Below are 21,249 nucleotides of genomic sequence, written 5' to 3' on the forward strand. Positions count from 1 at the left end.
GTTTTCTTACCTTTGATTTGCTAGCTTTGTTTAATTTGATCCTCGAGCATGATCCCTCCTGAGCCCTAGCGTACACCTAGTCACAGCCATAGATCATAATCATCACCTAACCTCAAATCCAAAACCTAGCATTGGGACCAATCCCGAGCCCTCGGAAAGCCCTAATTCCACCAAACGGGGTGGTGGAATTAAACCCCGAATCCCCGGGCAAAAACCCTTGAAAATAACCCAAAAACCCCTTTCTGGAAACAGGGTAGCACTACGGTGCTCTAAGGAGAGCGCTACAGCACTACAAACAAAGCCTAAAATGCCCCAGACCACATAGCCTAGCACTACAGCGCCAAGTGACTAGCCTGTAGCGCTAGTCACAGCACAGCCCTGCACAACATTTTCTCCTTCGAATTTTCCTGAGCCAAACCTACTCAAAACTCAACCAAACTTCAAAGGAAGCCTCCCAACATCGTCCACTCATCCCATAAGTCCCAACCACACAAAACTCAATCACATGCACTCCAAATCACAAAATTCACCATGGCTGAACCTAAAGCTCATAATCTCAGCAAAACCACAGAAATTACAAAGCTTGAAACTAGAGTTTCTTACCTTTGATGGATGAGTTCAACTTAGGTTATCCTCCACACCAGGTTAGCCTTCACCTCCTCAAAGCATTAGCCTCAACTCCCTAGAATTCCCCATCAAAACCCAACTCAAAATCCACAACAATACCAGGAACTAGAAACTAAAAAGCTACCTTGGACCTTACCTCAAATGATGAGTATCCCCTGCCAATTCCTCAAACTAGACCAAAGACCTTAGCCTCAAGCTCCTGCCTAGACTCCCTCTAAATTTTAGCTCCAAACTCCTTCAAGAAATGGAGAAGAGACCTCCAACCGAATGAGAGAGAGAGAGATAGACTCCTAATTACCTTTTTTATTCCTTTTCTCTTCTTTCTTTTCTTCAGACCTCTACTGCCTTCTACACATTCCACTAAAGTATAAAACTTAATAATACTTATCCCCTTATAAACCAAATGACCCCAATACCCTCCAATAAAAATTTAAGCCCTTAACCCATCCAAGGGCATTCTGGCCATTTATTCCCAATTCCCGCTAATTCCTCGAGTGTCTCTAATATTTGTCACTTTCATCCCGACACCTAACCAATCACCAATTATATTCCCTAATATCAAAATATACTCCAATATATTCTCCAAATTCCAATAAATACCCCCAGGCTCGCCCCGAGCCGGGTATAAATCCCCGCCGTGACTTTTTCGCTAAATTGCTCAATAGGATTGCCTCGAATCACAGATTACAAATATGTCCACATAATAATGTGGTCTCGACAATTTATCACATATATATATATACAGTTATGCCTTCAACGGGCCAAAATTGCAATTATGTCATTCTAACCTAATCAGGGCCTACATGCATTCTAGTACACATAGTCATGCATCACTGATATTCAAATAATCATATAACATGCATTTAACCATTAAATCACATATAATCCAATTATGCCCTCCTGGCACACTAATCAAGGCCCTTAAGCCTTATTAGTAAATTTGGATCGGATTTGTGTTCCAAATGATGAGGGAATCAGACGAAAGATACTAGATGAGTCTCATACGATGTCGTACTCACTTCATTCGGGTACCACGAAGATGTACCAGGATCTAAAGATGTTATATTGGTGGCTCGGGATAAAGAAGGACGTGGTTGAGTACGTAGCCAAGTGTTTAACCTGTCAGCAGGTGAAAGCTAAGCATCAGTGACCGGTAGGGTTGCTTCAGCCTTTGGGTATTCCCGAGTGGAAATGGGAGGACATTACAATGGATTTTGTAGGAGGTTTACCCAGAACTGTAGGGCTTCATGACTTGGTGTGGGTGATAGTGGACAGATACACCAAGTCAGCCCATTTTCTTCCAGTGAAGTCGACATATACAGTGGATCAATATGCTGAGTTGTACGTGAGGGAGATCATACGTCTCCATGGGATTCCTAAGTCTATAGTGTCAGACCGGGATCCTATCTTTACCTCCAAGTCTTGGGGTGGTTTGTAGAAGACTATGGGGACTCAGTTGAAGTTCAACACAGCCTTTCATCCCCATACTGATGGACAGTTTAAGAGGACGATTTAGGTGTTGGAGGATATGCTCAGAGCGTGTGTGATCGACTTTGAGGGATCATGGAGTAAGTATCTCTCGTTGATTGAATTTTTGTATAACAATAGTTACCAATCAACGATTGGAGTGGCTCCCTACGAGATGTTATATGGGAGAAAGTGTAGATCACCTATTCATTGGGATGAAATGGGTGAGAGGAAGTATTTGGGCCTAGATATGGTTCAAAGGAAAAGTGAAGCTATAGAGAAGATCCGAGCTAGGATGCTCGCCTCACAGAGCAGACAGAAAAGCTACGCTGATCCCAAGTGTAGGGACGTGGAGTTCCAGGTTGGGGACCACGTGTTTCTTCGAGTTTCACCGTTGTGAGGGGTGAGGAGGTTTGGAAAGAAGGGCAAGCTAAGCCCTAGGTCCATTGGACCTTTTGAGATCCTGGAAAGGATCTTTCAGGTGGCTTACAGGTTAGCCTTGCCACCATCGTTTTCTGGAGTCCATGACGTACTCCATGTTTCTATGCTCTGGAAGTATGTTTCAGATGTGACTCATGTGTTAAGGTATGCAGATTAACTAATAAGGCTTAAGGGCCTTGACTAGTGTGCCAGGAGGGAATAACTGGATTATATGTGATTTAATGATTAAAAGCATGTTATATGATTATTTGAATATCTGAGATGCATGACTATGTGTATTAGTATACATGTAGGCCCTGATTAGGTTAGAAGGGCATATTCGTAATTTTGGCCCGTTGAGGTCATAACTGTATATATCTGTGATAAATTTTCGAGACCACATTATTATGTGGATATATTTGTAATCTGTGACTCGAGGCGATTTTAGTGAGCGGTTTAGCGAAAAAGGTCATGGCGGGGATTTATACCCGGTTCGGGGCGAGCCTGGGGGTATTTATGGGAATTTAGAGAATATATTGAAGTCTATTTTGATATTGAGGAATATAATTGGTGATTAGTTAGGTGTCGGGAAGTAAGCGGTAAACATCAGAGGCATTCGAGGAATTAGCAAGAATTGGGTGTAATGACCAAAATGCCCCTAGGTTGATTTAAAGGCTTAGGAATTATGGGAGGGTATTATGGTCATTTGGCTTATAAGGGATAAGAGCTAAGTTTCTTTATGCCTTAGTGGAAAGTCTAGAATCTGAAGGAAGTTAAAAGAAAAGAAGAAGAAAAAGAAAGAAGGAAAAACAGGGGACATTTCTTCTCCCATTCGGTTTAGGTTTCTTCCTCAATTCCTAATGGAGTTTGGAGCTGTAACTCAGGGAGAGTCTGGGCAGGAGCTTGAGGCTGGGGTCCTTGGCTTGGCTTGAGGAGTTAGCAAGAGTAGTCCATCCATTTGAGGTAAGGTCTAAGGTTGTTTTTCAGTTTCTGGTTCTTAATGTAAACATGGATTTTGAGCTGAGTTTTGGTGGGAATTCTTGGGAGTTGAGGCTGAAGCTTTGAGGGGTGAAAGCTAAGGAAGAGTGGAGGATAGCCTAAGGTTGAACTTCTCTATTTAAGGTAAGAAGCTCTGATCTTGGTCACTTGAATTTTGTGGTTTCAATTGTTCTTCCTATTGAGTTTTTGGGCTCTAGGTTCAGCTATGGAGGTTTCCTTGATTTGGGGTGCATGTGATTGAGTTTTGTGTGGTTGGGACTTATGGGATGAGTTGAGGATATTGGGAGACTTGTTTTAATGTTTGGTTGAAGTTTGATTAAGTTTTGGAAAGGTTTGGCTTGAGGGAATTCGAAGATGAGAAAACTGGGTAGTGTCTGGCTGTGACTAGCGCTAGCCTTCGGGCGCTACAGGGCTAGGCTTGGGCGTCTAGGAGCTTGAAGGCTCTATTTTTTGTGCTGTAGCGCCCACCTTAGGGAGTTGTAGCACTACCCTGTTCCCAAAAAGGGGTTTTTGGGTTATTTCTTAAGGGTTTTGCCCGAGGGCTCGAGGTTTGATTCCACCACCCCGTTTGGTGGAATTAGTGCTTCCCAAGGGCTCGAGATTGGTCCCGAGGCTAGGTTTTGGATTTGAGGTTTGGTGATGATTCTGATCTATGGCTGTGACTAGGTGTACGCTAGGGCTCAGACAGGACCGTGCTTGAGGATCAAATTGAACAAAGCTAGCGAAATCTAAAGGTTAGAAAACTGCACCCGGTTATGTGTTTGTGATGGGACTAAGACTCCCTATATCTGTATGATGTCATAGATGGTATTATTGCATGGGACATGTGATAAAAGGCCTAAGGGTGCCGTAAATAACACTTGCGCACAGGGCGCGGCTCAGCCACTGGTAGCTGAGGACAGCTTAATATTCACTGAGCTCGGTTTAAGCGGGTCGGAGTCAATGGGATAAATAGAGGGTGCGGCCTAAGGGCATTAACCCTGGTTATCATATGTGAATTGATTATTGATATGAAATGATGTACTTGGTATGCTGGATACTTGAATAACATGAATATTTTGACTGCTGAGCACATGTTTATACTGTATGAGTTATTTGGTTCTTTGCTTAATGATTATGCTCTGTTATTGTGTTTTCTTACTGGGCCTTGGCTCACGGGTGATACGTGGCGTAGGTAAAGGCAAGGGCAAGTTGGACCAGTCCTGAGATGGAGAGCTTCGGGGCTGAATGTACATAGTCAGCTGATCGGCCGCCATGACCAAGGAGTGGTACAAGACGAGAAAAGCCTATTGTCTGTTTTGCCTTAGAGTGGCTAGTAACTGTATTTTAAATCTTGAAACTTTGTAAACGGTCTTTTAACTTTACTGTTTCTGTGATCCCATGTAAAGAAAATGTTTGATTATAAGAAATGCAACTTTTGAGACCAAAATCTTTTATCCCTAGTTCAACTGTAGTTTCAGTAACACGTTTCTAATTAAATGACTTGATTAGCAAGTCTTGCACCTTTACAAACACACAGTGTAACGGTCTTGGCTATCCAGGGCGTTACACCAACTTTATTTTAAAGTTGTTTTTCAGTAAAGTTTAGATGAATATAATTGGTAATTTAAAATTGGATATGGACCTAGAAACATGCTTTCTTACCAATTTTAATTATAATCATAAAGTTCAAAGAATCTATAATTAATTTGGAATTAATTATGTTAAAAACACTTATTTCAAAATAGTGAGTGGGAGAGGGTTGATAACTCAACATAACTCGTGGTCGCCATTATTAATATAACACCATGAGATATGAATAGCGCCTTGCGACGGTTTTGTTTCCGTCCCCCTAAGGAAGGTGTCTCAACATGTCAATAGCAAGGTTATATTTCTTACACAGATAGGAACTAATGACGTATTTTAGGTTTGACCGACCCTAAGGTGGCATGTCCTAAGTTAAGTCATGAACTCCGAAATAATGGGTTACACTCACAAAGTTATGATTAAGCTTTTGCAGTGGATAATCATAACTTGACAAAACTAAGCGATACTTTAATGTTTAAAAGAGAAAATAATGAGTTATTTTAAGTTTTAAACAATAAAGATAAGAATGTCTTATAAATTCTCTAAGATTAATTTGACTGACCCTAAGGCAGTACTTTAATTGTTAGAAAGTTTTATCATGGAAATTAAACTTTATTTTATGTGTTTTAAATGTGCTCATGCATCACGTTTAATTTCTGAAACTTTGATATTTATTTTTTTAAATATAATAATAATTGTATTTTTTATTCAGAAAATGTCTATTGGTGAATTACAAACCGATGCCTTTCTAAAATCCTTGGTTTTTGAACCTGAAAATATGCAACACTAGTTTCGAGGCATGTTGACCATTTTTTCTTATAAAAGGATGATGTCAACCGTCTGTAACAAACCTCCAACAGAACTACCTTTGGCTACTAGCTATGAAGCAGAAGAAAAATATGCAAATTGGATGAAATCCGATCGGTTTCCACGTTATTGCATGCTTTCAACCATGCCTGACGAAACAATGGAAAAATATATACACTATGACTCAGCACATGAGATGTGGCGAGCAATGACAGAGGAAGTCTTTGCTGAGTGTCATCGTTTATATCAAACGAAAAAGGTAAATAAGATTTACATATATATTTTCAACTTTGAATAATTGATTCAAATACTATGAATATCATATTCAAATTTTTGGATAGTAGATTAAAAAATATATGCCACTAATCTATTTTTCTTTTGTTTTTCCTTTACAGAATCAGAACCCTGAAAATGAGGAAGAGACTAATGAGCATTTTAATAGCAAGTAAAGAGATGGAGAAGTTTGATAGTAGTTTTATTTAGTAATTTTATTGTTAGTTGAATAATTTAAATTTCTTTATTTTGTTTTAGAAATTTTAGATTTTTTTTAAACAAAGAAAACTACAGTCTAAAAATTTAGTTTGTTAATAATAATTTTGATTTTTAATGTTTGGAAACTTATTTCTATATATTTTTTTTGCATAACATTTATTTCTTTTATTAATAAAGTAGTTATTATTTAAAGAAATTATCTATTTACTTGTTATGCAAATGCTTTGGGATAAACAAAATTTACATACTTATAATGAATGACAAACTTTTTTTATAATTCTGAATTATTTTAAACAGCTAATCCTAGATCTATTAAACGACAAAAGACTGATTCCAATAGTGAAACATATCTGTGGCACTTGAGATTGGGCCATATTGGTCTAGACAGAATAAATAGGCTTATACAGGATGGTCCTTTAAGAGAACTATCTATTGGATCTCTCATTGTTTGTGAATCCTGTCTTGAAGGAAAAATGACCAAGAGACCTTTCTCTGCTAAAGGTTCAAGAGCCACAGAACCACTTCAGCTAGTACATACAGATGTTTACGGTCCACTTAATATACAAGCAAGAGGAGGTTATGAATATTTCGTCACTTTCATTGACGATCATTCAAGATATGGTTACCTATACTTGATGCAAAGAAAATCTGAAACTTTTGGAAAGTTTAAAGAATTTCAAGCAGAGGCTGAAAAGCAATTAGGTAAATCACTAAAAAAACTTCGAGCTGGTCAAGGAGGAGAGTACTTGGATTTTGAATTCGAGGACCATTTGTGTGAGCATGGCATTCAATCCCAACTCACTGCACCTGGAACGCCACAGCAAAATGGTGTTTCAGAAAGACAGAACAGAACGTTATTAGATATGGTTAGATCAATGATGAGTTTCTCATCATTGCCATTGTCATTATGGGGCTATGCGATTCAATGTGCTCTATACATATTGAATGTTATTCCATCTAAGTCTATCCAAAAGACACCCATAGAATTATGTGATGGTTGTAAACCTAGTTTACACCATTTTCAAATTTGGGGGGTCATGCACACGTGCTTAAAGGAAAGACTGAGAAGTTGGATTCATACTCTGAAGTGTGCATGTTTGTGGGATATTCCAAAGAGACTAGAGGTGGAATTTTCTATAGTCCAAAAGAAAATAAAACATTTGTATCAACAAATGCAACTTTTATTGAATATGACTATGTTAATAACCACAAACCTCGCAGTAAGATTGTTCTGGAGGAGATGGTCTCGAATGAAGTTGCAAAGTCACCAGCAAAAACCAATGAGAAACGGCAAGGGGAAATTGCTAGTTCTAGTTAGAATAGTAGAGAACCTCATCGTAGTAGGAGGGTTAGTAAGCAACCCACACGCTATGAACACGAAGTTCAAATGCTTGTGTCTGACACAAACAAAGACGATCGATTGACATTTAAAGATGCAATGAATGATTCTGACAAGGACAAATGGTAAGACGCCATGAACCAAGAAATGGAATCGATGTATTCCAATTCTGTCTGGGTTCTTGAAGATCCACCCGAGAATATCAAACCCATTTGGTTGCAAGTGGATATTCAAGAAGAAAAGAGGAGTGGATGGGAAAGTAGAGACTTTCAAAGCAAGGCTTGTAGCCAAAGGTTACACAGAAGGGGTTGACTATGAAGAAACCTTTTCTCCTGTAGCCATGCTAAAATCCATTCGTATACTCTTTTCCATAACTACGTGCATGGATTATGAGATTTTGCAAATGGATGTCAAAACAGCTTTTCTGAATGGCTACCTTGACGAAACCATTTACATGTCTCAACCAGAAGGGTTCGAATTAAAAGATCAGGAGCAAAAGGTTTGCAAGCTTCTTAGGTCCATTCATGGACTCAAACAAGCTTCTAGATCTTGGATTCTTAGATTTGATGACACAATTAAAACGTTTTGTTTTGAACAAAATGTTGACGAACCTTGTGTCTATAACAAATCAAAGATGGTATAGTAGAATTCCTCGTTCTTTACGTTGATGATATCCTACTCATTGGGAATGATGTAGAGACATTATCAAATGTAAAGAAATGGTTGGCTGAAAAATTCCAAATGAAATATTTGGGAGAAGCGAGCTATGTTCTAGGCATTAAAATTCTAAGAGATAGAAAGAACAAGCTCTTGGAACTTTCACAAGAAAATTATATTGATAAAGTGCTTGAAAGATTCTCTATGGAAAATTCCAACAAGGGTCAATTGCTGACCAGACATGGAATTACTCTTTGCAAAGATCAGTGTCCAAAGACAGAGTAAGAGGACATGAGAAAGTATCCCTATGCATCAGCTATAGGGAGCCTAATGTATGCAATGTTATGTACTAGACCTGACATATGTTATGCAGTAGGGATTGTCAATCGTTATCAGTCAAATCCAGGTTTGGAATACTGGATTGTGGTGAAATATATTCTCAAGTATCTCAGGAGAACAAGAAACTATATGCTAGTATATTCGGGTAGTGACTTTGAACCTACTGGATACATTGACTTAGATTTTCAATCAGACAAAGATAGTAGAAAATCTACTTCTGGCTCACTATTCACTCTTGGTGGTGGAGCAGTTGTCTGGAGGAGCATTAAGCAATCCAGTATAGCTGATTCAATCATGGAAGCTGAATACATAGCAGCTGGTGAAGCAGCTAAATAAGCAGTTTGGCTGAAAAAGTTCTACACGGATCTGGAAGTGGTTCCAGAAGTGGATAAACCACTTGTTCTTTACTGTGACAACAGTGGAGCAGTGGGTAATTCTAAAGAACTAAGAAGCCACAAGATGGGAAAGCATATAGAGTGCAAATACCACTTAGTCAAAGAAATCGTACATAGAGGAGATGTGTCCATTCTGAAATTCGCACCAAAACACAACCTGGCAGACCCGTTTATGAAGACGCTTCCTGCAAAGAAATTCGAGGGTCATGTACGTAATATGGGATTGAGAGAAATGCCTTACTTGCTTTAAGTACAAGTGGGAGATTGTTAGGAGTATGTCCTAAAAGCATGTAAAATATATTTATTATTCCAATGAATAAATAAATACAATGGTGTATCATTGTTATATTTAGATTATTAAATTATTGTTTGAATAATATTCTTTGTAAATATCAGAAAAATTCCATATTCATTATTGAGAATGTGATCTTGTATTAGTATGAGAGAATTAAGATCACATGAATGAATAAAAATAGTCAACAACAAATTGAAGTTGTGGAATTCTTTAATTAGGGTTGTAAGTACGGTTTACTGAGTATCATGTTGATACAAATAATCTAGATTCAGATTATTGATGTGGTAAGACATCTCGGTAAAGGTGCTTTATATAATATGATTATATATGACAAGGACCGATATGAATAAAAGTCTTTATCCAAAAACCATTTAATAATAAAGATTTGTAATTCATATGATAACTGATGATCATTTATAGATCAACCTAAATCTTGAGTGTACATGAAATCCTGTTTATGTTTATTAAATCTTTTGATTCATTTGTTAAGGTATCTTCATAGAATGAGGCTAATGACTTTTGTTTTGAAGATTTAATATCATGGATGGTTGGGAACATGTATCAACAATACAGAATCTAATCTTTCCTAACGAATTGGTTCCCTTAAGGGTTAATTCTGGAACTGAAAGATTTTGATCTCAAATCTATAATTAGATTATAGATTAAATATTCACTAGTTAATTAATGGTACTTAAGGAATAAGAAGTTAATTAGAAAGGTAAAATGGTAATTCTTCCATTGTAATTTATGAACTAATTAATTAGAGGGTTGAACTATTGTAAGATGGTTATATCAATGGACAACTTAGAATAAGATTTTTGTAAAAGTATACCTATATCATAAAGAGTTCAATTCTGAATTTATAGTGGAGAAATATCAAAATTAATAAATTAACTATTATGATTAAAGAGTTTAATTATTTAGTTTTAATTTATTGGAGCTTAATGTTATAGGTCTATGGTCCCCGAAATAGCTCAAACAAGCACTGAAAAAGATAAATACAAAAATGGGCAAAATGACTTATTTGATAAGTAAAATATTTTTCTATGGACTAAACATAATTATTGTATAATTATGTGTTATTAATTAATTATTTGATTTAACAAAAATATAATTAATTTTGAATTAATTTATTTTTGGGAATTTTGATATTTAAATAATGATGAAAAAATTGGAAAAATGACATGCCCCTCCCTAGCATGGGCTGGGCGTGTAGCACAATGTATAGATACTGTACACGCACAAGAAGATTCCAGAAGAATCTTCGTTCAACAATTTTAGTTATTTAAATATTAAATAAATAATGAGATATTTTAATATGATTAATATATTATTTAAACAAAAATATGATAACTGATTTGTTATTTTTAAATTGTTTAAAATAACTAATATTATTTATTTTAATATATATTGGATATATTAAATATAGGAGATCAATTTTTGCAGAGCGATACTTTTCAGAGATAGAAAATATATCATGAAATCTCCTTGAGAGAAATAGAACAGTGCTACAAGCATAGGTCACTGTTCCTCACAAATTTAGGTCCAAACTTTATCAGATCTCATGTGTTGAGAACATCTAATAAATAGATCTTGCCTATTGTTTTGTATAACAAGCCCACACTCGTTCTTTGTGTGTTGAGAACATTTTGGAAGATATTGGTGTGAGATCTCAAGGATTTTGCCGTACAAAAAGATAGCCGCAAGGAAGGACTTAAGGTAGTTTTTCTATTCATCTATTTGATTCAATATATATATATATGTATGTGAAGAAGTATATCTAGAAATCTTGTGGGATTAAATTAACAATTTTGATTGTTGTTCCGCTGCGTATAATCTCTGATTTGATCTATAAAAACAAACAGTACCCATGGTGCTGGAGAGACTTTCTTAAGCAGTTCTTGCCAAAGTGGTAGACAAAGCAGGGGTTTCTTGGTTGCTGGACTTTAATTCCATATTAGGAAAGAATAAAGTGGAGAAAGACTAGGGAAAGAAAATGAGAAATAATTGTGTATGTAATTATTTTTATCAATGTTCAAGGTTAGACACTTGCCCCTAAAAAATTCCTTTTTCAACTTTTTCTCTCCCTGATTTATCTCTCCCGAACTTTATGGTTACTTTCATCTTTCTTTTCCTCCCCCTCTTCCCTCAGCTAGGAAATCCACTACCGCCCTTAGGTGTAGCTAGATGAGCCTTGGCCGAGAGGGTAAATGGCTTGTCGACCTCGGGTGTGTGGTGGTGCCTCTTTCTGGTTCGTGCAACTGTTCTCCTTTGGCTCCAACAAGACTTCTGTCGACTGGTGGTTCTGTGATGTGGTGGATGTGTTTCTACGACATACTAGGGTGTGTTCTCCAATGATGTGGCTTGGTGCTAGCTGCGGTGCTTCGGTCCAAGGGTGTGGCTTTGTGGACAGGCATTTTCCTTCATCTTCATCAAGATGGGCTTATCGCGCAGTAGTGCGACGAGTCTCCCTTGTTTGGTTTGGGTGGTGATTCAGGCCTTGGTGCAGCTGTGGAGTCGGGAGATGATGATTGCATGGGCTCGATGGGTTTCTGCCTTTTTGTTACTATTTTGTTTTTATGTATTGTCTTGTCTTTTTCTTTTAATTTGATTATTTAGTTTGTTTTTTTCTTTGTTTGTGTATTCGGGTTTGTAATAAAGGTGTTGTATCCCTCTGTCTTTGGGACTTTGTTCTTGGATGGTTTGCTCCGATTGTGTAATCGACGTAGTTTGTTGTTTGTTTGGTAATCTCTTTGTAAGATCTGTGCGACTCTGTTTTCACCTAACCTTGTAGGATTTTGTCCCTTTTAACCATTAAATGAATATTCTCTGTTTAAAAAAATGATCAAGGTTAGGAGTTTATATATACAACATTAGTAGCCGAGAGTTACTAGGCTTACACATATACAAACGACTAAGCTAATAAAACTTAGCCAAGAGTTACTAGGCTTATATGTATAGAAAATAACTAGGCTAATACAAGCTTAACTAACTCCAATCTCCTTAATACTTCTATAGTATATTTATTTTAACTAATAATTATACTAATTACATTTAAAAAAATAATAATTGAACAATTATATTTAAAAAATGATATATCAAGATTTCCAACAAAAATTTTAAAAGAAAAAAGTTCCATCAATAATAAAAATTGGAGGACCACTCTAAAACGAAAAGAAGAAAAAAAAAAGATGTTAGTAAAGAGAAGAGGTATTAAAGATATTTTAGGCAATTTTACTAATTTTTTTACACTAGATGAGGCTATTTTGCTCCATGGTTCTTAATTTTATTCCATTCTATTTTTGTTTTCTTTACAGTTGACTCCTGTTCTCGACACTTTTATCTCCATTTTTTTCTCACTATTTTCTCCTTTACCGAACATAGGCTACATAACCTTAATGCTACTCGCATAAATAAAGTATTGAAGAATAATATTTTTTGTATAAACATTTTTCAAATATATAAAAAAGAAATATTACTCAATGAAAACATCTCTATAATATTTTATAATCATTAAACAATGAGCTCCAAATAAAAAGAAAAATATTTGATGATTAGGAAGTGGGAAAGAGAGAGACGAAGAATACGGTTAAATGTGAGATATATCACAAACCAGTATTTGAATATGATATAAAATAATTGGATTGTTTAATGTGGACCAACCTTGAATTCGACATCCATTGTGAAAGAGATACCACTATTCACTCCATTTTCTTCCTACGTAGACAGAAAGCGGATATATCATTGGCTCACGTGACCAAACGATATGGGCAATTGGGTTACGGGATGAGATGCAGTGCTCGGCACACGCGGAAACCAACCATATGCCTCGCCTTATTGATGTGCCGACTCACTTAGCCATCAACTAAACAAAAGTTGTAACACTATAAACATGGGCACCACTTCGGTGTAGAGAACTTTTTTGGCTGTATTGGTACAATCATTTGACTATTTCCGTACTTAAATAAATTTTTTTTTTCAAATTTTTTTTATGACAGTGTACATTGTTATTATTTAAAATATTTTGTAAATGTTCAAAAAATTTTGAATAGTTTACCGTGCAAAAAAAAAGGTTCAAATAGATCAATTTTACACGTATATAACAAAAAAATAGACACGCGTGCAACAATCTTGTTTTGGCACGGTAAACTATTCAGAATTTCTTGAAAATTTATAAAATATTTTAAATGACTACAATGTACACCATCATAAAAAAAATTAGAAAAAAATATATTTAAGTTTCGAAATACCCCACCCGTACAACCAAAAAAGTGACTGCAATAAAGTGCTCCCCGATAAACATATATTGTAATAAATTCACATGATTTGATTTGGTTCAAATTTTATTTGACTCCATTTTGTCCACAAATTTGCAATCAAAATAATTTTTTTTACATTTCCTTTCATTACAAAATTAGCTAAAATAAAATTAATTCGTAAACAATCACTTATTTTGCAAACAAGTAATTCGTAAAATAAAATTTCTTATCAAAAACACAAATATATCAAAGATATTTTGCAACATAAAAATCTAATGTATTCATGGAAATGTTACATTTATATCCTAGTTTGTTTTCGTTTTTTTTAAAAAAGTAAATAATAAATACATTGCTATAAATTTTAATAATTTAATTACAGGTGTTACACTTTGATTGATCCAAATTAATATAAAATTTAAAAATATATTAAATAATTTTAAAATAGAAAAAAAATTAATAAGAAATTTAAATTGATCCAAAAATATTTTTAATAAAACATAGTTTTTAACTAAAATAAACTAAATTTAAATTCATTTATTCTACAATATACTAAGCCTATGTTTGATAGAGGGGAAAAGAGAGGAAAGAAAATTTTGAAGAAAAAGTAGAGAGAAAGAAAAAAAAAATTGTATGTTTGGTATCAGAGAAAATGGAGTGGAAAAGAAAAGGGAGTAGAAAAAAATGAAGTGGGTTTCACTATTTTTTTCCTCTCCAAATTGGGAAAAAAGTGAGTTGATTTTTTTTTTTTTTTAAAATAGAAGATAAGATTTATACATTTTTGGATCATGTGTATTGTCCCACTGCCTATTTAGACTTTGTATTTTGACAAATTTAATTTTTGGACCATGTATTTAGTAAAATGATTCAAATAGACCCATAAGCCCAATTTTGATGGAGAAAAAAATTAAATATTAGAAAATAATTGTTAGGCGGAATGATAGTGATTTGGTTTTAAATTTTTAATCTGGTGAATTATTTGTGATTTTAGTTCAAAAAAACTTTGACCAAATTGGGTTTAGGGGTCTATTTGAACAATTTTACAAAATACAGAGTCCAAAAAGTAATTTATCAAAACACAGAGTCCAAACAAGTAATGAGACAAAACATAAGGTCCAAAAATATATAATCCCTAGAAAATAATGTACCCTTATTTTATCAATTTTATATTAACAATTTTAAGGATAAAAAAGTAATTTGAAAATAATTTAATTTTCTTTCCTTCCACTCTACCAAATGTCTAGAATGAAATTCACATTTATTTTCCATCTTAAATATTTTATTTCCCTTTAAACTTTTTCTTTCCTTCCTAATTTCTTTCATCTCTACCAAATATAGTCTACTAGTAAAAACTTTGCCTAATTGCAATCATATCTTCTTTTGTCTTTTACTTTAAAGTTATATTTGGTATAAATGAATGAGATTTGGAATGGAATCACCCTTCCTAGATGAGTAAACACTATTTTGGTCCTTGTATTGTGTAAAAATTATCGATTGGACCTCCTGTTTTGTTAAATGACAATTCGACAAAATAGAACAAAATAATTTTCTAAGCCAGATTTTGGTCAATATAATTTCAAACATAACATTTCCATCTCTGCTCCTCCAAGTCACATTCTCTACTTCTCTGAACCCATCGTAACTTAAGTACTCAAAAGCTGATCTTATATTTGAAGTTACTTTGACCAAAATTGGGCTCAACATATTATATTATTTCATTTTCCAAAACGCAATATTTGAATTGTCATTTAACAAAATAGAGGTCTGATTGATAAGTTTTGCACAATACAGGGGTATAAGGAGGGTCCTATCAATAACAATTTATTGGTATAAGGAGGAGTGAGTCAGAGAGTCAGTTAGTTTTCCTATTTATTTTTTCTTATTTTAAGAATCTTTTGAGTTAATGAATGTGTCTATAATACATAGAGTATTCAAATCTCGAGATGAGATATGCTTCATGTAACACCCTACTAATCCAGGACCTACACTGTGTGTTTAAAATAGTGCTTAACTATTTAAGCGAGTCATTTGGAGTCAAAAGTGTAACTAAGATTAAACAGTAGTTTATGTATTAAAAATTTTGGTCAAAAGAATTGAACTTTTCATTAAAAACTTTGAATATATACAAGGGATCCCAAAAAACTGTTAAACAAAATACAAATATAATTAAGGTTACAAAAATAATCGGCCTAAGCTGCAAAGTTGGACTTATACCCTTAGTCCCTCAAAAGTATATCGATCGTGGCAGCCGAGCAAGCTGAGTATGTACACACCGCCCTAGAGCCATCCAACTCATTGCTAGTCCAACTTCCCTTTGCCCTTACCTACACCACAAAGCACCTGTGAGCCCAACAAGAAAACTTAACTAGGCATAACAAGTATTCAATTATACATTAAAAAGTAACAAAATTGTAAGTAGAGTATCGTTCCCCCGATGACTGTTACTAATTACCAAGAATCAATCTTTATTTCTAATTGATTTGACAAATAATGAATATATACTTTACTAAAACTAAACAAAATAAAACAATATACTAGAACAATAGAGAACTCAATACTAAACTATTAATTCAATGGAATAAGAATTAAGGTTATTAACCTCATCAACTATCCACATATGCCTCTCTAATGTGTATTTAAGAATTCTTATATTTATTGTGATAGCAGATTACAATTGTAAATTATATTCGTAATAGGACACATAAACTCTCTACAATAAGAATATTTCCTACATCTCTCTGGCAAATCAACACATCACAGACATTAAACACGTAATTCCTAAGCTACACAAATCATACAGGTACTCTGTCCAATATAAATCTATGATTATTTTACTATAGCATATTTATCCTTCACTTCTCAAATCTCAGGTTAAAATCATATAGATCATGCAAATGGTTATCAAGCATTTACAAGCATTAAACACAAGTAAAATAATTCACAATATTGATAGGAAATTAATAAAAAAATTCATTAGATAATCATAAAGTTTCAAGAAGAATACATTAACACCCTAAATAAGATATTAGTTCATGCTAAGCATAATCAAATCCATAAACTAAATATAAACATTACTACAAGAAAAGTAAAAGAATAAGAAGAAAAAGAATGATAGAAACTAGTTGATCTTTAAGCTTTTGCTTCCATAGAGTGTTTTCTTGAGTCTCTTCTTAGGGTTCTCCCTCAAAAATCATCATAATGTTGCTTAAATAGTAGTTTGTGCTTTTAATGTAAAACTCCACTTTTGCCCCTGCATAAAATGCCCTAATTTGCACATTGACTGCCTCAGGCGCCGCGACCCCATAAGTGTGCGTCGGCCCGTGTTGTCGATTGCAAAAATCAATGGTCTCTGACTTAACCAGTACTGCGGCCCTACTATGCCTGCGTTGTGGCACTAATTCCTCATGTAATAGTGTCGTGGCTCTAAAAGGTTGCGCTGTGACCCTCGTTTGCCTAGAATCTTCAACTCTCTATTTCATCACAGCGCTGCGACTCAAATACTCAACGTCACAACTCTAATGTCTGATTTTTGTCAATTTACTTCTTTTCGGGGGCAAAACACGATCTTTTCATCAATTCTTCCATAAATCCTGAAATATTTACAAACAATGGCAAACAAAGCATCATACTGCACAAACATAACTAAATAAGCTTGAAAATTCCCTAAATCAACTCTCTAAAAAAACATAAGAACTACTCTATCATACATACACACAAAATACATGCTTCAAAGATTAGACATAAACTCAAGTCAACTTTCCAACAAGTTATACATCCTATGCCAAAAAAGTGTGTAACGCACCTGATAACTCTACAAAATAGAGTTATTTTACTACTTTTTATGTGCTAATTGTTGCTTAATTCTTGAGTTTTTAATTGATTTATTAAGTTTTAAAGTAATTTTTAATTTATTGAGTTTATTTTGATTTTATATATTTTTGTATGCTTTTATAGATATTTTATTATAATATGTTGTAGTTTAATTATTTAGAATTTGTATTGTTAGATTAAAAATTAAAAATGCGATTTTATTGCTAAAGTAAATTAAATTAAATTTTAATTAAATATTTTAATGGATTTAATATGATTTATTTGTTAAAATATTTGATTATAATTTAATGTTTATTTATGTTGTAGGATGTTTTTGCATTTTTCTTTTATGCTTGAAAAGAAAGAAGAAAAGAATAAAGAAAAGTGGTATTTTTTAAATCAACTCCAACAGCCCTACACGTCAAGCCCAGCTGCAGCAACTCCATCCATTCAAGCCTCCACCAGGCCCACGAAGCCACCTAATGCTCCAGCCTCCAACCACGTTCAGTCACCACCACTTCTCCAGCCGAATTCCTCCTCAGCAAAGCCACATGGGCCCGATCCTTTCAGCCAGGCCCAATGCCTCACCCAACTAGCCACATGGGCCTACGAACCATCCCAGGCCCGAGCCCAAATAGCCACCTGCCACCAACAGCCACAAGCTACCTTTTTCCCATTTTGAGCCCAACAATTGCATTTTTGTACCTTTGTCCCCTATGTCTAAAATGCCAATTTTTTATCCAAAATTTTCTATATATTTTACCCCAAAATCATCATTACACCCTATAATTTACCCATATTTACCATATTATTATATATTTAATTAATTTAATCAATTTAATTAATTTAAATTGATTATTTTAATACTCTCATTTTGGCTATAAATAGGGAATTTTCAAGACCATTTGGGGTGTTAATTTTGGGAGAGGTCATACCACAAACTTTCTACACTTTCAACCCTCTCTTTTCTCTTCATCTTCTTTTTCTTTTTGGTCATTTTTCCTATGAGCTTTTAGAGGAAAAATTTGGGGGTTTCCCCTCCAAATTTTCCTATTTATGTTTGTAATTTTTAGTTTGTATTTGCTATTTTAGTTATGAGTTTCTAATCTTTTTAAGATTGTTAAGGTGATGATGAAACAATATGTAACTAGATAGTATTTATGAATTTTCTTCTTCTAATATCTTCTTCATCTTAAATATTGTATATTTTGGATTGTTAGCACATACTTACACTTTGTTCTTCATTAGTGCAAAAACATAATATTCTTTGTGTAAGATGTGTCATTAAATTGTACACATCCAATGCTTAGAACAAAAATATTATACTTTGCCTTACAAATAATGTTCATGGATTTATTTGTTATATCATTAGATTGATTTACACTAAATGCTTTGAAATTATAATTTTTAAAAGTGAAGATAGATCTTATATTTTTATAAAAACTTGTGCTTAAATAGAATATATAATTTGAATAAGTGATGGTTTGATTAATTTCTACTATTACTAAAACTTGGGAATCAATGTACTTTTAAATATTATTGAACTTATATTTTGTGGATTCTATTATCTTAATAATCTTTCTTTTACTATCTTGTTTACAATTATTAATTTAGTTATATATATTGTCTTTAATATCTTTATTATTATCTTTTATTTTATTTTTATTGTTACAAATTCTCATCAATCTTTGGAGCTATGTTAGAATTTATTAATTTTGGTTTAAAATATTTTTCTTTGCGATTTTAGACAACTCCTTTAGGTTCGACATCCTTGCTTACACGATCACTATTCTATATGAATGATTCGTGCACTCGCGATTTATGAATACTTAAAACATACCCGTTTTGGGTCCATCAAGTTTTTGGCGCCGTTTCCGGGGAGTTGCAAGAGAAAAGAAACAAAATTCATCTCAAGGTTAGTAAATTCTTCTAATAGTTATTTTAATTTTTGCACTTAAAAACCATATATACAAAAATATAAAAAATATATATCTATAAAAACTAAAAAAAAAAAAGATAAAAAGAAAATTTGGGACAGTTCTACCACCCATAAAAAAAACTTATTTATGTATTTATATTTATTGTATTTTTTTAGTTGACGGCACTTTTGCCTCCTAATTTTGTTGTAATTTTTTTTTATATCTTTGTTAGTTGACGGCACTTGTGCCTCCTAACCTTTGTTATAATTTTCTTTATTTATCTTGTTGTAGTTTTTATTTTATTTAATTATTGTAAGTTACAAGTTGATGGCACTTTTGCCTCCTAGTCTTTTAATTTATGTTTTAGTTGATGGCACTTGTGCCTCCTAATTTTTACCTTATTTTTGTTATAGTTGATGGCATGCTATGCCTCCCTACTCTTGCCTAAATTTTAGTCTTATTTAATTTTTGCCTTATTTTTCTTTGTCTTTTATAACATTTTAGTGTAATATTGTGAAAAATACTTGGAAAAAAAAAAGAAACCTAAATCTTGTCCTTTCAACATAAGCAATTTTTGCTTAAAGGAAATTTGAACAAAATTGTCAATCTGCCTCTACTAATTAACCTCAAGGAGTTGTTAGTAGTGCGCGAGTAAGTGGAATCAAATAGGCCTGGGGACAAGTAAACCATAAAAATTATATTGTTGTGAAATCTCTAAAAAAAATTAAGTGTGCTCTGTGGTTGCGGTTTTAACTGATCTTCCACATCAGAAAATTGCTTGTTTGAGATTATCCTTGTTGCCTTGTTTGTGAAAATTGTATGCATCATTGAGAACGTAACTCTAAAAATCAATTAGTAAAAAGACGTCTATCTTTGTTTGAAATTGAAAGTGTTAGTAAGAATTTGAGCATCATGGAACCAATTGCTAATCCTGTTGATGAAAATGTTGTGCCTGAAAAAACTTTGCTTGAATATTTTGCACCTATTTCATCTAATGCTCCTTCATCTATCGTTCTTCCTACCACTTCTGCTACCCATTTTGAGCTGAAACCATCAATCATTCAATTGTTGCCATCTTTTTATGGGTTAGATAGAGAGGAACCTTACATGCATGTCAAAGATTTCTTAGAAATTTGCTCAACATTTAAATTTCAAAATTTTTCTGATGAGTCAGTCAAACTAAGATTTTTCCCTTTTTCATTAAAAGACAAATCAAAAGCTTGGTTCAACTCTCTTCCCACGGGGTCTATAACTATATGGGATCAACTTTATAATAAATTCTTGCTGAAAATTTTTCCTATGTCTAAAACTGATAGTCTAAGGAGAGAAATGTCCGAGTTTTTTCAAAAAGATAATGAAGAGTTTTATGAATGTTGGGAAAGATTTAAAGATTTATTATTAAAATGTCATCATCATGGTTTTGAAAAATGGAGACTTGTAAAATATTTTTATGATGGTTTAACTCCCTCTAATCGTCAAATGATTCAATCTATGCATACCGATTTTTTTTTTAAATTTCAAGGACAAGAGGCTGAGGACGCCCTTGAAGATTTATCTGTCAATTCACAACAAAGGAATTATTTTGATCATAGGTCTAGGTCAACTAATTCACCAAAAAGAGGAGGAAGGTATGAAGTAAAAGATGAATTAGACTTAAGAACATCCTTAGATAAATTAGCGAGAAAAGTAGAAGCTTTAGCCATAAGCCAAACTATAAATTCTCCAATACAACCAAGAAAAGATGTTTGTTCTATATGTTCTAGTCCTTGCCATAATGCCCAATCATGTCCTTCCTACCAAGAAGCCTTTTCTGAGGAGGTCAATGCTCTTCATTCTTATGGGAAACCAAATGATAGCCCAT

General features: G+C 33.8%; 1 non-coding gene across 1 annotated transcript; it reads right to left on the reverse strand.

The window, feature by feature from the left end:
- Positions 1-20,702: 20,702 nt before the first annotated feature.
- LOC133813702 (small nucleolar RNA R71) lies at positions 20,703-20,809 on the reverse strand. Its single transcript, XR_009884706.1, has one exon. It is a non-coding gene; the product is annotated as a small nucleolar RNA R71 (small nucleolar RNA).
- Between the last annotated feature and the right edge of the window lie 440 nt (positions 20,810-21,249).

The sequence above is a fragment of the Humulus lupulus genome, chromosome 1 (assembly GCF_963169125.1).
Source record: "Humulus lupulus chromosome 1, drHumLupu1.1, whole genome shotgun sequence".
Classification (NCBI taxonomy): domain Eukaryota; kingdom Viridiplantae; phylum Streptophyta; class Magnoliopsida; order Rosales; family Cannabaceae; genus Humulus; species Humulus lupulus.